The sequence below is a fragment of the Lepisma saccharinum genome, chromosome 20 (assembly GCF_977018435.1).
Source record: "Lepisma saccharinum chromosome 20, izLepSacc3.1, whole genome shotgun sequence".
NCBI lineage: Eukaryota > Metazoa > Arthropoda > Insecta > Zygentoma > Lepismatidae > Lepisma > Lepisma saccharinum.
In genome coordinates this window covers 25,858,698-25,878,705 of record NC_139248.1, presented here as the reverse complement: position 1 = coordinate 25,878,705, position 20,008 = coordinate 25,858,698, and the positions used below count along the sequence as shown (strand labels likewise).

General features: G+C 40.8%; 1 protein-coding gene across 1 annotated transcript in view; it reads right to left on the bottom strand.

Moving 5' to 3' along the window:
• The window catches only part of rau (RA domain-containing protein rau), a 169,513-nt gene extending 150,695 nt beyond the window's left edge, over nt 1-18,818 (bottom strand). Inside the window, exon 1 of the mRNA XM_083142258.1 lies at nt 18,629-18,818. The gene's annotated coding sequence lies outside the window, so the exon portion shown is untranslated. The remainder of the gene's footprint in view (nt 1-18,628) is intronic.
• Nucleotides 18,819-20,008: the final 1,190 nt, after the last annotated feature.

Genomic DNA, 20,008 nt, shown 5'->3' with positions numbered 1-20,008 from the left:
AGCACGTATTGTTCGCTATGATACATTAACAACATATCTCAGTCATAACTCGCTCTTCATAATGCCAAAAAATCAGAACATGTGAAACTGTTTCATTTAACAGTTAGTACAGAAGACAATTATGCACTTAAGCTCTTTGTCCAGGCTCTTTAATTGTCCCTTTACAGTTAACTCACGCCGTACCTTTCCCACAATTAATACACGTTCATAATTCAGCCGGGCCGTATTAATCGCTTACGTTGCATTGAATGCAGATCGGTGCACTGCGAAACCAACGATGTAGGTATAGACAATGCAGAGAACCTAGTGCGTCCCTATTAGCCCACATACCGTTGTGGGAACGTTTAAAAGGTATACAGTAGTCCATGTCATAATTTCCACGAGTAAATGCGCATACATTGCGAATCTAGATCGTCTGGTGCCCAGAAAAGCGAGGTACAGTCACTCGCAATAAGAATGGGTCACCTAGATCCTGAAATGCTCGCTTCCCTGCAAGACGTCATGTGTGTTGCATAACTGTACGGCGCAAAGTGGATCTTAATAGGAAACTTTCAATAGCAACGTCTACCGCTACGTGACTCATTTTTATTGGCGGTGACTGTACCTTGTATTCGTCAGATTTTGGCAGCGTGTACAGTATACCAATGGTGCAGACTTATATGGTCGGTGGGGCTCAAGCCCCCCCCCCTCCCCAAATAATTTGCCAGCTATATTTTAGAGAAAAAAGTCATCGTTATACACTTTAAAGAACTCTTACAACTTAATTACTGACTGAGTTTTATCAAAATAATTCATAACAATTTGATATATCTCTAATGTGATACTTTTTGGAGTCTTATATACACAATTCATGGTCACATCGTTTAGATATGCAAGGGGTAAGGGCTGATAACCAGCATGATGCTCTACGGGTACTGAAAAGTGTCAAAACTGAACAGTTTTCTTTTGCTATATTAACCTGAAAATAAATCTTAGAATGAAATTTGGAGCCCCAATTTCCGACGCCTAGACACAGCGTTACTTATACAGTTACTATTATTCTTTGCGCTGTGACGTAACTATAACGTCGTTGTGTTTATTGTTCAGCGAAGCTTTCAAGTTAATGCTACCAATTTTACGTTAAACAGTTTACTTCGTAATTTAGCTGCGTTCTTTGCAATATCTTGGCGATTCTTGCTTCTTTACTATTGTTCGGTAAGTGCGACGTAGTAAATTTTTCACCCTGAAAGTTAGTTGTACAGAGAAAATCGACGGTATTTCATTGTTAGGTTTTGACGTGACAGCATCAGGCCCAATTTCGTCTTAATCCGACCCTGAACTCGCCAATAAAAGGGATGAACATCCACAGATTCTTCATTTCGATTAGCTGAAAGCTGTAGAAAAGCGATGTGAAACAAAATTTATTTCCACTCTCGTCTCTTTGCGCACGCATGACACCATAGTTGACATCGTAGGGGGAGGGGCGAGCATGTGGTTGCAATGTATGGTTCCGGGGAGTGGAGCATATGCTGTGCGTGAGGGCCCGGCATCCGCCATTGCTTCCTCGACTCTCACCCACGCAGAACACCGGAAACAGGAAGCGCCCTCTGCCTAGCGGAAGTCGCAATTGGAACCATCCGAGTGGTTTTTTCATAGCTCCTTACCAAAGAGAGATTTGTAATGTGCCCTGTCTCCTCTTCCACGGTTTTGGCGAAACGGAAGTGGGGGAGGGGGGGCTCTGACCTTGAGCATTTCACACTGCTTCTTTCCTACTCGTGAATTTTGCTTCTGCGATTGTGTTTGCTAGCATGTCCCAAATCCAGCTTATCAACAAGATTCAGCACAGTGCCCTGGCGTCCTTTAATTAAAGATCACCGGGTTCGACCTCCGGTGAGAATGCATTGCAACACTTCTGATTCCACCAGATCAGGTGGGAGTGGTTGACTCAAGGTCTCGCCATCGAAGGTTCCAGGTTCGATTCCTTGTACTTACACTTGCCTGCCGCAATTGTAATTATCAACCTGCGTGTTTTAGGGACTCCCCGATGGCGTAGTGGTAACGTCGTCGCCTTGTTATCGAGGGATACCTGGTTCGATACCCTGCGGAGGCACCTAGTGGTTCAGATCCCACTTTAACTGTAGGCCCGGTCTCGATTAGCCTTTCTGCGCACAAAGTGAACTTAAAAACAAACTCACTCTTCCTACGAGTTCAGGCAATCAGCTTATGCCGTCTGCCTCTTAATGGCTAATCGCGGCGGTGAGTGATGATTTGATGAAATTGATGAAAGGACATACAAAGAATACTCTGCCTAGGTCGGGACTCGAACATGGGAACTTCGAGAACGAAAGTCTACAGTCTTCATTCCGACTTCCGTAGTGCAGTGGTTAGCATAGGTTGCTACGACTCCAGGGTTCCCAGGTTCGAATCCCAGTCTGGGCATGGCTGTTATTTGTGTGTCCTCCAATGTCATCATATCATCACCCATCTTCAACGTCGCGATTAGCCAAAGGTGGCAAAGTACGACAGGGGCCGAAATTTACTTGGCGGGCCTGTCAGGTACTCTCTTTGAAGGTACATTCTTAATGACGCCGATGCCAGTGACTGTACAATTATTATAATTAATACAAACTGCACCTATATAAACAACAAAGGAAGCAATTCAATTATCAAATTGTTTCTTGAATTTTAGTCATAAAATAAAAGTGTGGGCTTGTGAGCTCTACACGCTAACCCTTCACAAAGATGAACGCAGCAGTACAGAAACGTCACGTTAGCAACACATGATGGAGATGTGTGTATATCTATCAAGCATGGCTTGAAAGAGCTTTTCAAAACACCCCGCCTGCTCATCTTGGTGTTTGGAAGCTTTGACATTCCTGCAGCGCATAGTGTGCACACTCAAGGCTGTTCATTGTAACACAATATAGCTTCTTCACCTTTTTCGCGAACAAGAAATCTTCTATCCTCCACCGACATTCATCTCGTAGCTGTCATCACAAGAGCTCTCCAAATGCTATGGTTACTGAAGAACAGAAGAGGCACAGTCCCTGCGCCGCCACAACGAACTCTTTCACTGCAGACAACGGACGAGTCAAAACATCCTCTTTATTTTGAGAGAAGGTCGCGTTCAGGAAGAGATTCGTCTTCTTCCGTCATCTTTGCATGATAAATTTTTCATTTTGCTGAGATCAGCTCTAAAAATGCAGGTAGTATAGCTTGTTCAAGTTCATAGCAATTGTGGATCTAATCCTGAAGTTACTTCGCGCGCCTGTACTTCGTGCAAGCAGTGTGCTGATGTACACGTACAAGAAAGCGCAATTACCTTTCTGCGCATGCGCCTCAACGGCAATGACGCAGTGTGGGCGGAGCTCTCTGTAGTACAAGTCAGTCAGACTTTAGAAATATGTACATACATGAACAGAAAACCCCTTATTTGTTTGGTTAAGTTTTTGGGTAACTACTATAAACAAACTTGTTTGTAGTATTTACTAAATTTAGTAATTGTGACTAAACTCTTTTGTAAGTCTAAACAAATATGCACAATTACTAAAAGAATTTGGTTCTGTTGAAGAATAATTTGTTCGATTGTTCCAACTTTATCTGTGTAAGTTTTCTAAGGTCTACCACGGAGAACGGATGAAACATTCGGGGCTCTTGGTTGCACAGTTTCTCATTTAGAACTCGTCGCGAGATGGCAGGTAAATCGATTAAACAAACTAGAATACTCACTTTAGTGATGGCTTTAAATACAAACGGTAATCAGTTATTAACACGATTTACACTAAATATCACGCTCAAAGAAAAAAAATGTTAGTCGTGATTGGCCAATGGGTTTGCAAATTAACCGTATGTAACTACAGTGGTTTGAAACGCGCCAGTAGGTGGCTCTAGTAGATAGAGAATTTCAGATCTTGATTTAGTCTTGGGAGAATCTTTTTGTGCTTCACTGTACGTATAGGATTTATTTTGTCTAAATAGTCTTAATATAACTTTTGTGAAATAGGAGGGAAAAATATGTAAGGATATTTTAAATATAAAGCATTAATGTATATTCTAGCAAGAACTCGTGGACAAAAAACGAGTTTAAAGCTGTTGGGTCTAAAATGTACAAGAAGAATAAATGAATGCGAATGAATGATTCGCAGTACAATCGACATTCAATGCTATTTTTTACAAGGGACAACATTTTGTGGTTGACCTAATGCGGAATACAATACAATACCAGAACTCGTGAAGCTGAATCTATGGACTACAGTCGGTAAATATTGAATTCTTAGATAAGATAACTGTGGTAACATAAGCAAAGCAGTTGTTTTTAACTAAAAAATAATCTGAGCCATTACAAGTTTGCTTGGATAACTAACAGAAAGTTCCAGGTTCGAGCCCCATCTTGTGTTGTGTTTGTTGAGAATGTTCGTTCACAAATTGTACCGAATCATCATTCATCTTGATTGCGCACAATAGTGGTAGGTAAGCGACGTAACTTTCGTGTAAAACAGATCGAGCACATGTGAAAGATAAGTGACCGTACTTAACTCGATACGTAACCCTAATTAAGTCTACACAGGAACTGAGGACACCATAATAGTGACGTAGACAGTCTCGGAGTTCAACCACCCGTAACACAACAGCGATCGACGCTAATACTTGGCAATTTAATTGGAAGGCCTAAATTATTCCTCGCCTTCAGTTAGATGCACCCGTAATTATATTCGCGGTATCAGATCGGCTTTTCGAGATTCGTGTAAGCAGGCACCTTCTTTATCCTATTAGCTGATGATTTATAGTTTTCCAGAAGTTGCGTGGGGAACAGCTCATGCACCACGAAGTTAAAGGAAGGCGATTTTAATTGAGAATGAGTGCATATCCGTCCTGTGGCTTCCTCTAATTATCTGATTACCGAAAACTAACGCATGCGCGGTTGTGATTATATTAAGGAAGGAATCATAACTGAGGTTCATTATGGCAAGTACATAGCGCATGACGGGGTTAAGTACCCTTTTGGCTACCAGAACACCAAAACTGGTTTCGGAAGGTAATGGTCTTGATGATTTTAATGGGTCCGATAGCCTAGTAGTTAACGTTACTGCGTAGATATCAAGGGAGTCCGGTAGCTTCATAACTAGCACGTTTCTTACGACAGAGAGACGGTGGAGGAAGATATAGGTTTGATCTGTTGAGATAATATTAATTTAAAGTGCTGAAAGGGGGGGGGGTCGATTCATTTTGCCATTCCATCAAATGATGAATGTTTGCAGTAAACTTACGATGATAGTTTCGAAAAAGTGTCCTCAAGGAATTTTTGTTATTGCTAAGTGTATGCTGAGATACAATATGATATCTAAGGGATCCCTGGTTCGAATCCTGTTCAGGGTACTGGTGTTTCTATCAGTGTTCTTCCATCAGTTTCATCATAACATCAATCATTATCATCTTCGCGATTCGCCAAAAGTGACAAAAAATCGAACCAATCAATCAACCAATCGCAGGATGTTCGCTTCAAGTATGGTCTTGCACCTTTCGGACAGTATACCACGTTTGTTAGAACCTGTCCCGTTTCCCGCGCTAGGGATCGCTCGACAGTTTCGGTGCCAATGAGAAACGAGGAAAAAATCGTCTGCTGGGCAGCGAGGAGCGAATGGAAGCCAGCAGAGAGGCGCTTACGTAGACGCTGTTGCCACGTTGCGTATTTTAATTGGCTGCCTGGCTTTGACTTTCCCCAGCACGGAGAAAAGCCAGCGATCAGCTAGCGCGGGAACCGGGACAGGTTGTAACAAACGCGGTATAAGTCTAGCCTTCCGCGGTCGGATAATAGATTAAATTCAAATATCTTCAATTTAACGTCTAACTATTATGACGTCAAACGGCAAGGCGATTATACGATATGTTGAAAGCTTCTGACGAGCCTACCAACAACAACCCCTCTGATGCTTATCTAAATGCCCAATTCCGGATTCCTGCTCTTCAAGACGCCAAAAGCAGTTGGGGGGAAATGAGGATGTGCCATTTCGTGGTCGCCAGCTCCGAAAATGACGCCGGCGCCCTTTGATCTTACGTCACAAAGGGCCCCTGTTGTAAACAAACACGGCGTCCCCCAACACGTGGAGGCAGATTGATGATCCGACGAAGAACAAGGAAGATCTTGTTGTCCGGAAGTGAAGAGGGGCCTGGATGTTCGAGGAGGATGCCTCGCCAAGTGACCCGAGGGACATAATCGTCTTCCCGGATTCCAGAAACAGAGGCGTTCCTTGTTTTCTTGAAGTGAATGTATAAGCGGGCGAGGATGACCATGCCTTCTTACAAACGGGCGAGTGTTTCAAAAGTGCCACAAATATGCAGTCTTCTTCAAGGAAGAATTCTGATTTTATCACACCGAAAGCTAGATTATGTGAGAGTATATTGAAACCAGGTTTTGAACGTACGTAACCTAGTTGATGCAGAATTACAACAAGCGTATTTAAAGGCATTTTGACACCTAGAGAATCGCATCTGGATTCTTCAACTGACAATTGAATCCACAACGCCATCGCACGGCGCACTACGACGACAGGGGTCCCGGGTTCGAATTCCGGCATGGGTGTTCTTTGTGAGCGTGTCTTCATCAATTTTATCGTATCATCACTTATCATTATCGCGATTAACCAAAAGTGGTTACGAAAAGCGACACTAAATAACAAAGAAAACAAAAAAAAAAAAACCACGAACATTTTATAACCAAAAAATATATGCAGGAAAACACATCTTATACATAAATCAGTTAAACACCTACATACTTATTTCTTCACTTTTGTACGCCACTTTTCTAATTCTTCAACTAGTAATGACAATGAGAATTCCAAGTTAATATAAAGATCGAATGCTCTCGGTCTTTTAAATGAAAAACACCGTTAAATTTAAGAAATTTAGAGAAACAGAAAGCAACAGTTTTCCGTGAGCGCAGCAACATTCATGTACCGCTGGGAACATGTTAAAACATGTTTATGTATGTGTGTGTGTGAGCATATATATAGTACAGAAGTGAAACCTATAAAAAAAATCAAATTTAATTTTGAACATTTTTATCAAGCATAAAGGTATATTAATGATTATACATTTTCTTTCTATGCATCATTATAATTTTAAAAACTGAATCATTATGCGTAAAACTTGTAATAGTCGTTAACGCTTTAAAAAACGGCTACAGTCATACTTTTGTTTTACAGTACTTGGATGACATTATTAGGATGTCATTTTCCCAGTTACCTTGTCACAGTGTAGAACATTAAGTGTCTTTGCACTTGAGGTTCCATATTGCAATGGTTTCATGACTTCATATCCTAATACGAACCCCTTCAATACTGAAAAACTGAACAGAGTAATTTTTCACGATATCACGATTCTTCGAAATTAAGACTTTCCACAAAACATTTGGCCAGGGAAGATCCAAACTTAACCGAGGCTTCATCATCATTGTCCTCATCAGGAAACAGGCAAGGAAAAGTTTTAAGTGCAGTGAGGAAATCAATTAAGAAATATGAAGGAGCGGCATGTACGTTTGAGGGACTTACGTCACGTACAGTCATTCCCATCCCACGCGTTCGCTAGCGTCTTTTCTACACTGTGGATAAGTATTTCGTAAGTGGGTCGAAAGGTGGCACCAGTGAGGTAAATCACGCTAAAGCCTGCCTGCCCTGTCACATGTTAACGTAAAATTTATAATCTTCTACTGTTAAAATACAATTAAATACTAAAGTCCGTAACTAGGGTGGCCGGGGGTGCCTGGGCCCCTGCAATTTTCGTTTGGGCCTTCCTTATAAGACGCCCAATGTACAACTCTCAGCAGTATTTCATTTTACAACAATATACAATGTGTGTGATGAAAATCTCATAAATTGGCAAGGACATCTCAGCCCCTTATTTCCTCAGATTTCTAATTTGAAATATTAATTTTATTTAAGATTACAAAACTATTGTGCACAGGAACTTTGTGTGCAAAGAGGCGGCAAATTACGCAGGAAAGTCCAATAGAAATATAAAATCTTCTGTTTTGAAATATGCCACTGTTTTATTTAACCCTTTCAGGATGAAAATTCGAAACTTTTTTTTTGACATCTCCGTAATGATCTTATTTTACACATGTACACATATGTGTGCTACTTGATACTTCAGTGCTGTGGCTGGGAGTTGCAGCGTTATTTCTTTACGATGAGGAACTAACATTCTAAAAGATACGCGCGAGTATATGATCATGTGTTAATTCATTAAACTTCAATAAGTTTGTTTATTCTTAGGTCCTTACTATTGAAAAATAAAATTGCCTTCCCCCCGCAACTGGAAAGAAGTCAATATTTATGCTTTGCCACCCCCCCCCCCAAATATCAGATATGGCTAGAACGAGAAGAAAATATGGCGTCGATAATATTAAACACAGACACACGCTCGTTGAGTCCACTTTATGCACAGGAAGGCTAATCGGGACTGGACCACAGCTTAGTTTAAAGAGGGATCCAGGCACACGTTCGTAGGTGTTATAGAGATATAAAGGCTTGTAGTACAGTATTTAGACATGTACGGGGAACTAACTTTGAAGTTTAAATTTGAATCCTGCACAAAATAGATAATAATAATTATAAAATGTAACTTACATGTATGTAGGGGAGAGTCCCCCAAGATGGGAACACTGACGTATTTTGGCCTACCAACAGCAGTGTCATCGACGAAAAGAAAGTTGCAAAACTTGGTCCTAGATTGTCAGGAAACTAGGGTGTGTGTTAAAGAACATTCTGGTAGGCAGGAAAAAAACATTTTTCTGGAAAATATGCAATGTCCCCGGTTTGGACAAACGGTTGGGTAAAATGGGGTACTCATAAAATGAAACAATGCAAATTCGAGCTCTAATTAAAATTTTGTTAGAAAAATGTATTTTTTCTTTAAACATGACTATGTTGAATTACATTAATAGGCCAACAGGAAAGGGATATTTGGATGGCAGCCGAAATTGACGGTTTTAGACCGTAATTTCTACACTGAACTTTTTACAGTGCAGTACGAATTGATGGAATTAATACTCAACCAAATGGCAATTTCTTCCAGGTAATGCCAATAGATCAGACAATAACCTCAAGAAGGAGCATAAGAGTGAAACTAATCGTGGATGGATGATGAACTGTGAGTGTAAACTCGAAGCCTTGCCAGGAACCCGAGGACCTTAACGAATGAGAAAGCACAACCAATGACGTGTAGGAGCAAGGCCATTGTGGGTAAAGATAAATCGATACCATTGTTGAGAGAGTTGCTATCTCCAAGAATCAAAACGCATGTGCTTGGAGATCATTGCCTTTCCAACCAATGAAACAGGAAAAACCTTCGGTATTACTTACTTGAGGAACATCGAAGTGTCTCGGAAGATAATAAACCAAGCAAGCAGTGAACTACCAAAGACTTCTAGACTCCAACTACCAGATGATGCATTGTTTGCGGGGATATTCCCTCCGAATGGTTTACCTACTCCACTTCTGCCACGCACATCCCTCCACATAACCAGAACAATGCCCCATTCAACAATAAGGAGGGTGGGAGTGCCACGCGTTTGTCGAGGAATGCTGCCTCATGGGAAGGAAATGCGTCGCACTTCCATGTTTCATGTCGATGAGATTTCTGCGGCGAAATGTGCGAGCCGTATGGAAATTTTACACTTCACTGTGGAAATCTTCAAAAGATCCGGTTCGGGGAACGTACTCTTGTGGTTGCATATAGCCAGAGGCGGTTCCGCTTCTAATTTTGCTCCAGTCTTGTGGATGGTGTTGGATCGGTTGTAAAATAACCAAAGTGTAAGATGGAAGGTGAATAGCAATTTGGCTCGATCCTTCAGTGTTTTGGTGTGCGATGTATTCTACAAACGCGCCAATAGATGGCGCAGTGATCCAAGTCAGATGCTTAAGTTTAAAATTAAGGCTGGAAACATCTTCATTCTTCGTTTGCCTTCATTAATGTCAGCAATCATTAGGTGTGGAATAACCTGGACTAGAAGACTTTAGAAATAGCACGTGCTAGAACTTAAAAATGTATGTAGATCAAATGTGTCACAGTTACATATTCACACTTGGGGGATACTACCCGACTCTACTTGTTGAGTCGTCATGAATGGTGAATTTACCAGTGCATAGTTAGAGATCGGTTTGTCCATTGAACGCTCAGCCTAACTATTGCCTATTTTTGTGGGAGTAGGAAAAGGTTTATTATCTATTTGCCTTGACTCATCTAATAGGCTAGTAGGTGCCGGGGCATGCCCCGAGTTGATACTTTTCTGGAGATGAGGGCTTGCTCGAAAAGGTTTATCATCTCATTCGTCATGAATATCTATTACGAGTCCATTAAGATTAACTTTTAGAAAGGGAACACTTTTAGATGTATTTTGGTGGATTTGGTTTATTTTTACTTCACTTTTCTGCCACTTTTGGCTAATGGCGAAGTTGATGATGAGTGATTATAAAATTGTCGAAGGGGTACTCACTCACCAAAGAACATCCATGCGCAGGTCAGGAATCGAACCCTAGACCCCTAAGGTCGTAGCGCTCTGTGCTAACCACCCCGCCATGAAGGTTTTGGATGTATAAAGATGCATTTGTGGATATATCCAAAATTCCAAAATACATCCTGGAAATAACATGAGAATAATGAATATTCAGTGGTTGCTGAAAATATGACACATCAAACAGGTATATGGTGTGTAACTTGGGACTTAATTTTGAGGGGGAGAATCAGACTTCGAGCCTAATTTTGAGCGGGCAGTACCAAACCTGGGGCTGAACTTTATGTGGAAGAAACTTGAAAGGTTTCCATAAAAAAAAGAAGAAAAGCTTCCAGGATTATTTCCTAAATAACAGTGACGTTTGCGAAGAGGAGGAAGGGCAAGTGCCCCCTTGCCCCAGTCAAGTTACGCCTATGGTAGAATACATAATGTCCAAATCTATCAAAGAGTGGTGTCAGTCAAAGAGCTGTAGCGAATGTGTTTTGTCTTAAACGTTTAGTCCTAAACATGACAGGCGATATTATAGAAGCATGCCTTTGTCAGGCACTGACACTAAGCCTTAACAAAGGAGTTTTCCAGCCTGAATCTAGATCGTTGATGCCGCCTGATTGTTACATCCGTTCCAGCGAGGTTCTGTGGAGCGAGGAGGCATTTCGAGCCTAATTAGCTGTAAACTCTTGCCCCTCCCTTCCGTTATTTATATTTACACTGAAGCTCCCACGACAACCGCATTCAACCAATTACGTCAACCCTGAAAAAGAGGATGATCCAGTCACCACTAACTACGAAAGTCAGTGGGACTGGGAAGTATTACTATCATTGGAGAATGGATAAGCCTTAGTGTATGCACTTTAAAAGACAATGCTTACAGAACTTTTAGTGAGATATTCCAGGGGTAGGGAGTGTAATGCTCTTTTTAATATAAGTCCAAATTTTGGTCTTCTAGGTGGTGTACATATCTATCTTTCACCGTCCACCACGGTTATGAGAATGAGGAGAGGAAAATTATAGGAAGAGAGATTGAGGAGAGGAAAATACTGAGACAGAGAGATTGAGAAGAAGAAAATACGGAGGAGAGAATGTGAAGAAGAAAGTACTGAGGCAGAGACATTGAGAAGAAGAGAATACTGAGGAAGATACATTGAGTAGATGAAAATACTGAGAAAGAGAGAATGAGAAGAAGAAAATACTGAGAAAGAGAGAATGAGAAGAAGAAAATACTGAGAAAGAAAGAATGAGAAGAAGAAAATACTGAGAAAGAGAGAATGAGAAAAGGAAAATACTGAGAAAGAGAGAATGAGAAGAGGAAAATACTGAGGAAGAGAGAATGAGAAGAGGAAAATACTGAGAAAGAGAGAACGAGAGAGAGATATCGTGACACTGGCTAAAGAGGGAGAGAGGAAAACTCGAATGAATGAATGCCCAATATTTATACTCCATAAGCTTGAAAAACAACAAAAAAAAATCATTTCCAGAATAATTGGTGGCATAAACGCCGAAAGATTGACTACTTCTCTTATTAGCCAAGCTTAAAAGCACACTGAAGCTTGTTGTCTAAGAGTAAGAGTAAGGGATATCAAGGATGACCTCTGAATAGTCTTTATCTTGTCCATGTAAACCTCTTCCACTGGGTCAAGATAAGAAGAAAATTTATGTACTTTCCGATGCGTCGGCATCCGCCACTCTTGACCTCTGGCATGTTCCTCAATGTAGCTCTGTCAGTTAGAAATGAAGAACTGGCATATCATTATTCCCATTTTGCCCCAGTATTAACATAGCCTAATTCTTCTCTACAATGAGATGGTGTGTAGAACAGAGTGGTGAGCCCAACCATGCACTGGTTATTCTGTTTGAGTAGAAGTATACTTTCGATCTAAACTCACTGCAATGTCTACATATATGGTCCAGATTCTTATGTGTTTACATACATAATTTTTGCATTGTACATAGCTAAGAAAACATAACAAATGCTGATTAATAACACTGCTAGGAGAACTCGAAATGAACTTTTGGTACACCAGTTCACACGGATGAATGTAATTTTGGATTCTTTGAAATTATAGTACCCGACCTTCTCAACCGATGTATTTTTTGTGCTTGACACGGAACAGTAGCCGATGAAAGTCACCTTTTATGTATTTTTTTATGTATTTTGATTGCCAAAAGAACATAATTAACAGTTTAGCTATGCACTTTAATGTGTTATTGGAGTAAACACATTTTGATTTATTTGTGTAGATGCTCGATTTTCATGTTGCATAGCCTATTCTTAGATATTTTGAGATATGTATTACATATATTTTGCGTACACATTTTTAGATAAAATTTGGAGTTTGTATCATTTCTCTAGCTTTTATTGAGTAGTTTAGAAATATTTTTGTGACAAACGTTTCAAACATGATTTCTCCTACAATTCGTTTTTTAACATGATTGTGCTTCATACATTTCTGAATTTGCCACTAGAAAATATATTTATTTGTTATATTTTACTTGGCTTTTCTGTCACTTTTGGCTATTCGCGAAGATGAGAATGAGTGATGTGATAAAATTGATGAAGGCACACTAACAAAGGACACCCATGCTCAGACCGAAATTCGAACTCGGAACCCTGGCGTTGTAGCTCGATATGATAACCACTCCTCCACGCAAGTCATTGTAATTGAATTGGTGTTTTAAGTCTGCTTTATGCATAGTAAGGCTAATTGGGACTGGATCTACAGCTTAATGTGGGCTCCGAACCGCTATGTGCCTCCACCAGGTATCAAACCTGGGACCGTTGATTACAAGGCGACGACGCTACCACTGCGCCATCGGGGAGGATCTCCACGGAAGTCGGCTGCCGGTAGAAATGCATGAGGGTATGTATAGAGAATAGTTCTTGTAACAGACACTGAAAACTATCCCCCAGCGCAGATTTAAAATTTCGAAACTGTCAATCGTAGTTACAAAAAAAAAAAAAAGGTAGAAATAATGAAATTCCATTCTTTGTCGTTTAATAGTTGCCAGAATTTGGTGGCAGCCAGACATGTTTACCTGTGTTTTCGGCCTTGAAGAATACTTAATTCTTGCAAGTCCATTGCTTTAAAAATACATACCTTTTTTTTATCTTGTAAACCGCGTGGCATATGTGTTATGATGGCAGACATGCAAACAATAAATTTTAAATAAATAAAAAAAATTCCAAATGATCAATGTGTATAAGAGAAAGAGATATTTTTGCAGAATTGTACGTACATTAGAAATAAATATGTGAAATTTACGTGTATGAATGTTGTTCCTTATGGTTAGAACTTCAAAACATTTACATACGTACATAAAACATATTGTTGCGCAAATCGACTATTTATAGCATTGCGAGTTTATTTCAAAATAGCGGACATTTCTTAATAATGGACATCTTTACGTTCTCCATTGGTAGTAATAGTAATAATAATAATATTTTTTCAATAAGCGGGAGAGGTTCAGCCTGGGGCTGCTATGTCACCTAAACCTTGACAGTGTATGTGATAAACTGCGTATGGAGCGGTAAACTCAAATATACCGGGTGGCCAGAATTAAAGTTACTCAACTCCGACCCCTCTGTAGCCTGTTTGGTGAATCCACTATGCAGACCATATGGAAGAGGATGGCGATAAAAAAGAAAATAGTTCAATTTTCCGCCACCAGGTTGAAATGTGGCGCTGTAATAATGTACAAATTTCTTCATCATCTTTCTTAACCCATGCGACGTCATGGGCCCCTTTCGCCTTTCGCATGACTATAACCTCGTAGTGCCGCGGCACTATTACTACCGTTCTGATAAAACAACTTCACCAGCAATGCACGTTCTTTCTTATTTAATGGCATGGTGATCACTTCCGAACTTTTGTTCAGCACTCACGTTAAGTGACAGCCCAGTTATTAATTAGAAAGGCATTTGCTAGTTGTTGGAAGTTGCGAGAAAATAATCTCGCGTTTATTGCAAGATTGCCAGGTAAAGGCAAATCCATAACCAATTGGAGCAGTTTACGTCATTACTACAACCCATCATGGAAGTACAACGCCACATTTCTACCTGGTGGCGGAAAATTGAACTATTTTTTCTTTATCGCCATCCTCTTCCCCATGGTCTGCATAGTGGATTCACAAAATTTCAAGAGTTCTACGATGCCTCAAACAGGCTACAGAGGACTCTGAGTTGGGTAACTTTAATTCTGCCCACCCGGTACATATATATACCCGTAAGTAATGCACACAATTAAATGAACACACAATGTGTCGGTTGTAGACAAGTTCCACTGTATAGTGCCGACTTCCGTGGCGTAGTGGTTAGCACAGAGCGTTACAGTGCGTGGGTACGGGAGTTCTTTGTGCGTGTCCCTTCACCAATTTCATATCACTCATCCTCATCGTCGCGATTAGCCAAAAGCTACAGAAACGCGACGTAACCTAATTCAATCAATCAAATCCAGTGTACGTTACGCATCATTCTGATCGAAACAGATCACATATTCGTCGCTAGTTGCTGGCATTCTTCAGTTTAGTACGTGGACAAGCGCTTGACGCACTTTCTTCCTCTCTCGTAAGGAAATCGGAGGCAGGAATATCGGGCGATCGCTTTATCGTGACGGAACACGAGTTTTTATGGAAGCGCCAATTAAATATGTAATTATTCAGACTGCGACAGGCTTTAAACGGGTCACCGGCAATGGACATTTCGTGCGTTCACTAGTGCTTGACACAAACACGCTGCGGCGGCCGTGCAGCGTTCTTATTTTTGTTATATTACTTCGTTTAAAAAAATGATTTCATCTCTTCCACGTCCTTGTGGAATTTCGCAGATAAATTCCTCCCCTTGGGGGAACATTTCGACTTCGTACTGTCTCGTCTCGCCTCTGAATAAGGATGTATGTGTGCATCTGTCTGTGCGTGTGTTAGTGATTGAATGAATAATTTATTTTATTTCGCTTTTTTCTGCCACTTTTGGCTAATTACGAAGGTGAGGATGAATGGTATAATACGATGAAATGAATGAACGGACAATCACAAGCAAGCATATGCGGACGACACAACACAATTTCCATACAGGATTGTACTGCCTGCAGTTTCAAGTGCCCAAGCCTCGTTAATCTGCGACAATACAGTACAGGGTGACTATGCGGAAGTGAGATTGGCATATGTGTGTGTGTGTGTGTGAGAGAGAGAGAGAGAGAGAGAGAGAGAGAGAGAGAGAGGGGGGGGGGGATGATGATACCTTCTTCAAAACCCCAAAAAATAATTTGATGCATGTGTATTCATAACTAAATGGAAACAAGGCTTATGGCCAGAGTATCACATTTATGTGACCAAAATGATTATTTTTTGACAGGAGGTTACTAAAATAGGCTATTATTTGCCCAATATGAACGCGATTCTACGATCTGTATCCACGATTTCACTTGATATTCAGTTCACTAACCAGGGGCCTCCCCGATGGCGCAGTGGTAGCGTCGTCGCCTTGTAATCAAGGGGTCCCGGGTTCGATACCCAGCGGAGCCACAAGTGGTTCGGATCCCACTTTAAACTGTAGGTCCAGTCCCGATTAGCCTTGCAATCAGTTCACTAACTCTATCCGGGTTAGTATGAAAGGGAGAGTAAGCACTGTTGGGGCATGGTGGTAATCACATCATCTTCAAATAAGGTCCAGATCGGGAATGTGTGGATTCCTTGTTTCCCAGCTTCACGCTATGCGCTGCGGGTTTAGTCTGAAATGAGGAAGTAGCCACGGACACCCAAGCGATACTTTTGGAGCAGTTCCGTACCTAGTATTTTCCTACTTTTCTCCGTAGCGGAATGATCAGCACATCGCGCTACGACTCCAGCGGTCCAGAGTTCGAATCCTGGTCTGGGTATGAATGTTCTTCGTGAGTGTTTGTTCATCATATCATTACTCATCTTCGCAACTAGTCAAAAGTGACAAAAAGCGAAGTACAATCAATAAATCAACAGTATTTTCCTAAAAGGAGATGGGGAGGTATGACTCAGTTTTCAGCCTTGTGACTGTTATATCTTCCATCGTTTTCTTTTAAAGCCAAATTCAGCCACGGAGGGGAAATAGGGGGATATAACCCCATCAATCTAGTGGTCCCAAAGCCAGTTTCCGTTTTGTTACTGTAACACAAACTGAAGAAAGTTTAAGACATCGAAGTGTCTCAAAATGAAGACCCTCTACAGACAAAGGGTTTTGAATTCATCCTGGTCGAAAGACACTTTGATGGTGTGGATGCCGTACGTTCGATCCTAGGTACCATACGTGGCAAATATGATCTCCAAATCAATTCTCAGTAATTGCTAATCACATTTCCACAGGACAACTCTTGCACAGTCTTTTCCATCGCAAGGAATCGCTTCGAGAAAGCATTCATGCACGACCAATATGCAAATTAGCTAATCAGGAAGATAATAGCCTCGCCTGGAAGCCGAAAAGAAAGCATAAAGCTGCTTTTACTTATAATAAAATTTCATGCCAGTGGCACAACAGATAACGCGCAAGACTTTACATAATAGGCATTGTAAACAATACAGTAATTATTGTACAGTAAATTGTTTATCCACAATAGTACAATCCAATGCCAAAAAACATTTTCAATGTCTTAATAAACTTTCTATTTCTGCAAATGCTTCGGTATTCGACATCTAATATGGAACGCAAGGGTTATAGTTTTAAATTAGAACATGAACACTATTCATCGGGTACTGGGGCAGGCACCCTCTCCCCCTTCTGAGTGTCTTTTCATAAATTTCATCATATCATCACTCATCCTCATCTTGTCTATTAGCCAAAAGTGGCAGAAAACCGAAGTAAACTAAGGCAAATCAATCAGTCAATAAAGCAGAGTTTTAAGGGGAAAATTGCTTCTTTTAAAGAACTTGCTTGATTGACTCCTTCCCCTGGAAAGTCTTATCTCAACAATATTGTGTGTGTGTGTGTAATATATAAGTACATAAGAGAAAGATACACAAACACGCCAATAGATAGCGTGACGGTCAATACTTTTTTAGTCTGTGTTATTACGCGCAATAACAACGAAAGGCTCCTCACTCCCGTAAAATTTTACCACAGGGTTATATTTTAAGATGAGATCATTGGTGTAGGGGTGGAAACCACCCTTCCCCCACCCCCTGTACATACCTTGACTCTAACTCCAGAATCAGATTACAAATTATTTTGAAAAAAAAATCACCCCAAAAGTTTCCAGCCTAAATCCTAGCACTGTCTAATTAGTAAACTGTACTTCAGTCTCGATTAACCCGTCTGGGCATAAAGTGAACTTTAAACTTTACCATGAGGCATCGCCCCATGGCGTTTGTTTGATTGATTTAGTGTGATATACTTAGCTTTTCTGCCACTTTGGACTAATCGCGAACTTGAGGATGAATGGTAACAATATGAGATGGATACTTCAGAAACATTTATGGTGCCTCCCCGATGGGGAGTGGTAACGTCGTCGCTTGTAATCAAGGGGTCCCGGGTTCGAGACGCGCTGGAGGCACATGGCATAGTGGTTCGGATCCCATTTTAAACTGTAGGTCCAGTCCCGATTAGCATTTCTGCGCATAAAGTTGACTTAATACAACAAATCAACAAACATTTATGGACTTGAGCCACACAGAGGATTATACTTGCTGTGAGTGCAGACGCCACAGCCTCGCTACCCTGCAAAATACAGTCCAGGGTGTTGAGAAAAGGGTCACTCCTTACACCCCATCCCCATGATGTATTGCTAACACTGTCGCTCTGTAGCTAAGAGGTCCCGGGTTCGATATCCGGTGGAGGCACATAGTGGTTGAGATCCCGCTCTGAACTGTAGGTCCATTTTCGATTGGCCTATCCGAACATAGACTTAAAGTAACCTTCTTAAAACTTTGTTAAGCTATGACCACGGGATTATACAACTTGTTCTATCTTGGAGGGGGTGTGTAAAGGTAACTTTCGAGCCAAAATGACCAAGATTTAGGACTTTCTGAAAAAATTTAGAGGGTGTTGAGGAAATTTAAAGTGGGAGGGGAGTAGATAAACACTGGCTATGACAATGCTTCTGAAGGGAGTGGTAAACGTTGCGTGATATTATTGCAAGTATATATCTATAAACAAAATTTTTAAAATTAATGCTTACTTACTTTCTGCACTGTTTTTCCGAGGTCCTTTAAATCCACACTTGGCTTTTCACGAAACGCAGTCTTTCTCCTTTCCGGAACAAAATACACAAAACGGAAAAAAACAAAACTCACTGAAAGCACTCGCGTCAGACACTCACGTGCTTACTCAGCGCGACACCCACGTCCCGCAACACACCTTACTAGCACGGACACTTCGAACCGACTTGTCGGCGGAACTTGGCGTCCGCCGAAGCAAGCCCTGCTCGGAAACTCGCCGACCAATCAGAAGGTAGCTTGCGGTGACGTATCAGGGTTCGCACTGCGTGATTGATGCGCGCTAGTGACGTCACCTGTCTGCGAGAGTTGCCTTGCCGGAGGGAGTTTTGCTCCATCTTTAGGTCAGTTGCCATCAGTTACAGTGCTACTCAGTGTTGCCACATGGAGGGAAATTTCCCTATGAGCAGGGAAATTCGGGCAGAGTGTTAGGTGAAAAGGGATTTTTATGAAGAATATCAGTTTTTTTTTTAAAAAAAATGTTGTTTTAAAACTGGACCTACAGTTAAAGTGGGATACGAACCATTATGTACCTCCACCGAATATCGAACAGGGACTATAAACAAATCCGACCCATGTAAAAGTCAAGTTGAAAAAAGTGTGAAATAAAATTTCCTTCCTTTCTCGCTTCATTTATATTTCAAAATAATTAAATATTTTGAATTTGGGGCTTTTGAAAATGAATATTTTCCCATTATCGTATCAACTGTTAAAGTTATTATCCCCTAATGTAGGTGAACATTCAGAGTTTTGAGTTTATTTTTGTTTAAGTTCATTTATACATAAATAGTCTAATCGGAACCTGCAATTGAAAGTGCGATCTGAACTACTGTGTGCTTCCACCGAGTATCGAACCCGGGACCCCTTGACTACCGCTACGCCATTCCAAAGGCCCACTGAAAATTTTTGACATTCCGTATGTTTTCCGCAATTTGCCTTCAAAATCTAATATTTAGTTGATAAAACTTTTCTGATTGCGATTTCATTTCTTCTTGCATACGGGGAATTTCGTCAAGGAAGGGACATTTTGCACCCTTAAAAGGAATTTCGTACTTTCTTGTTATGGCAACACTGGTCGTAAGTAATGCAGGGGGAAATACTGGTTTTGCATGTTGACATCAAGGAAACCCATCAGTCGTGCTGCATTCCAGGGTGCGATTTTCGATTTTATCAAAGGGTAATGGACTTAGTGGGTTTACTATCTTAATCTTATTTAGCAATAGCTCCTCAGAAAACTAACTACAGATTCAACCTCGTATGCAGTATACTCTTTCCCTATATTAGTGTTATGTATGCTTATAATGAACGTGAATTGCTTAAAATCTAGTTTCATATGAAACGGAATAA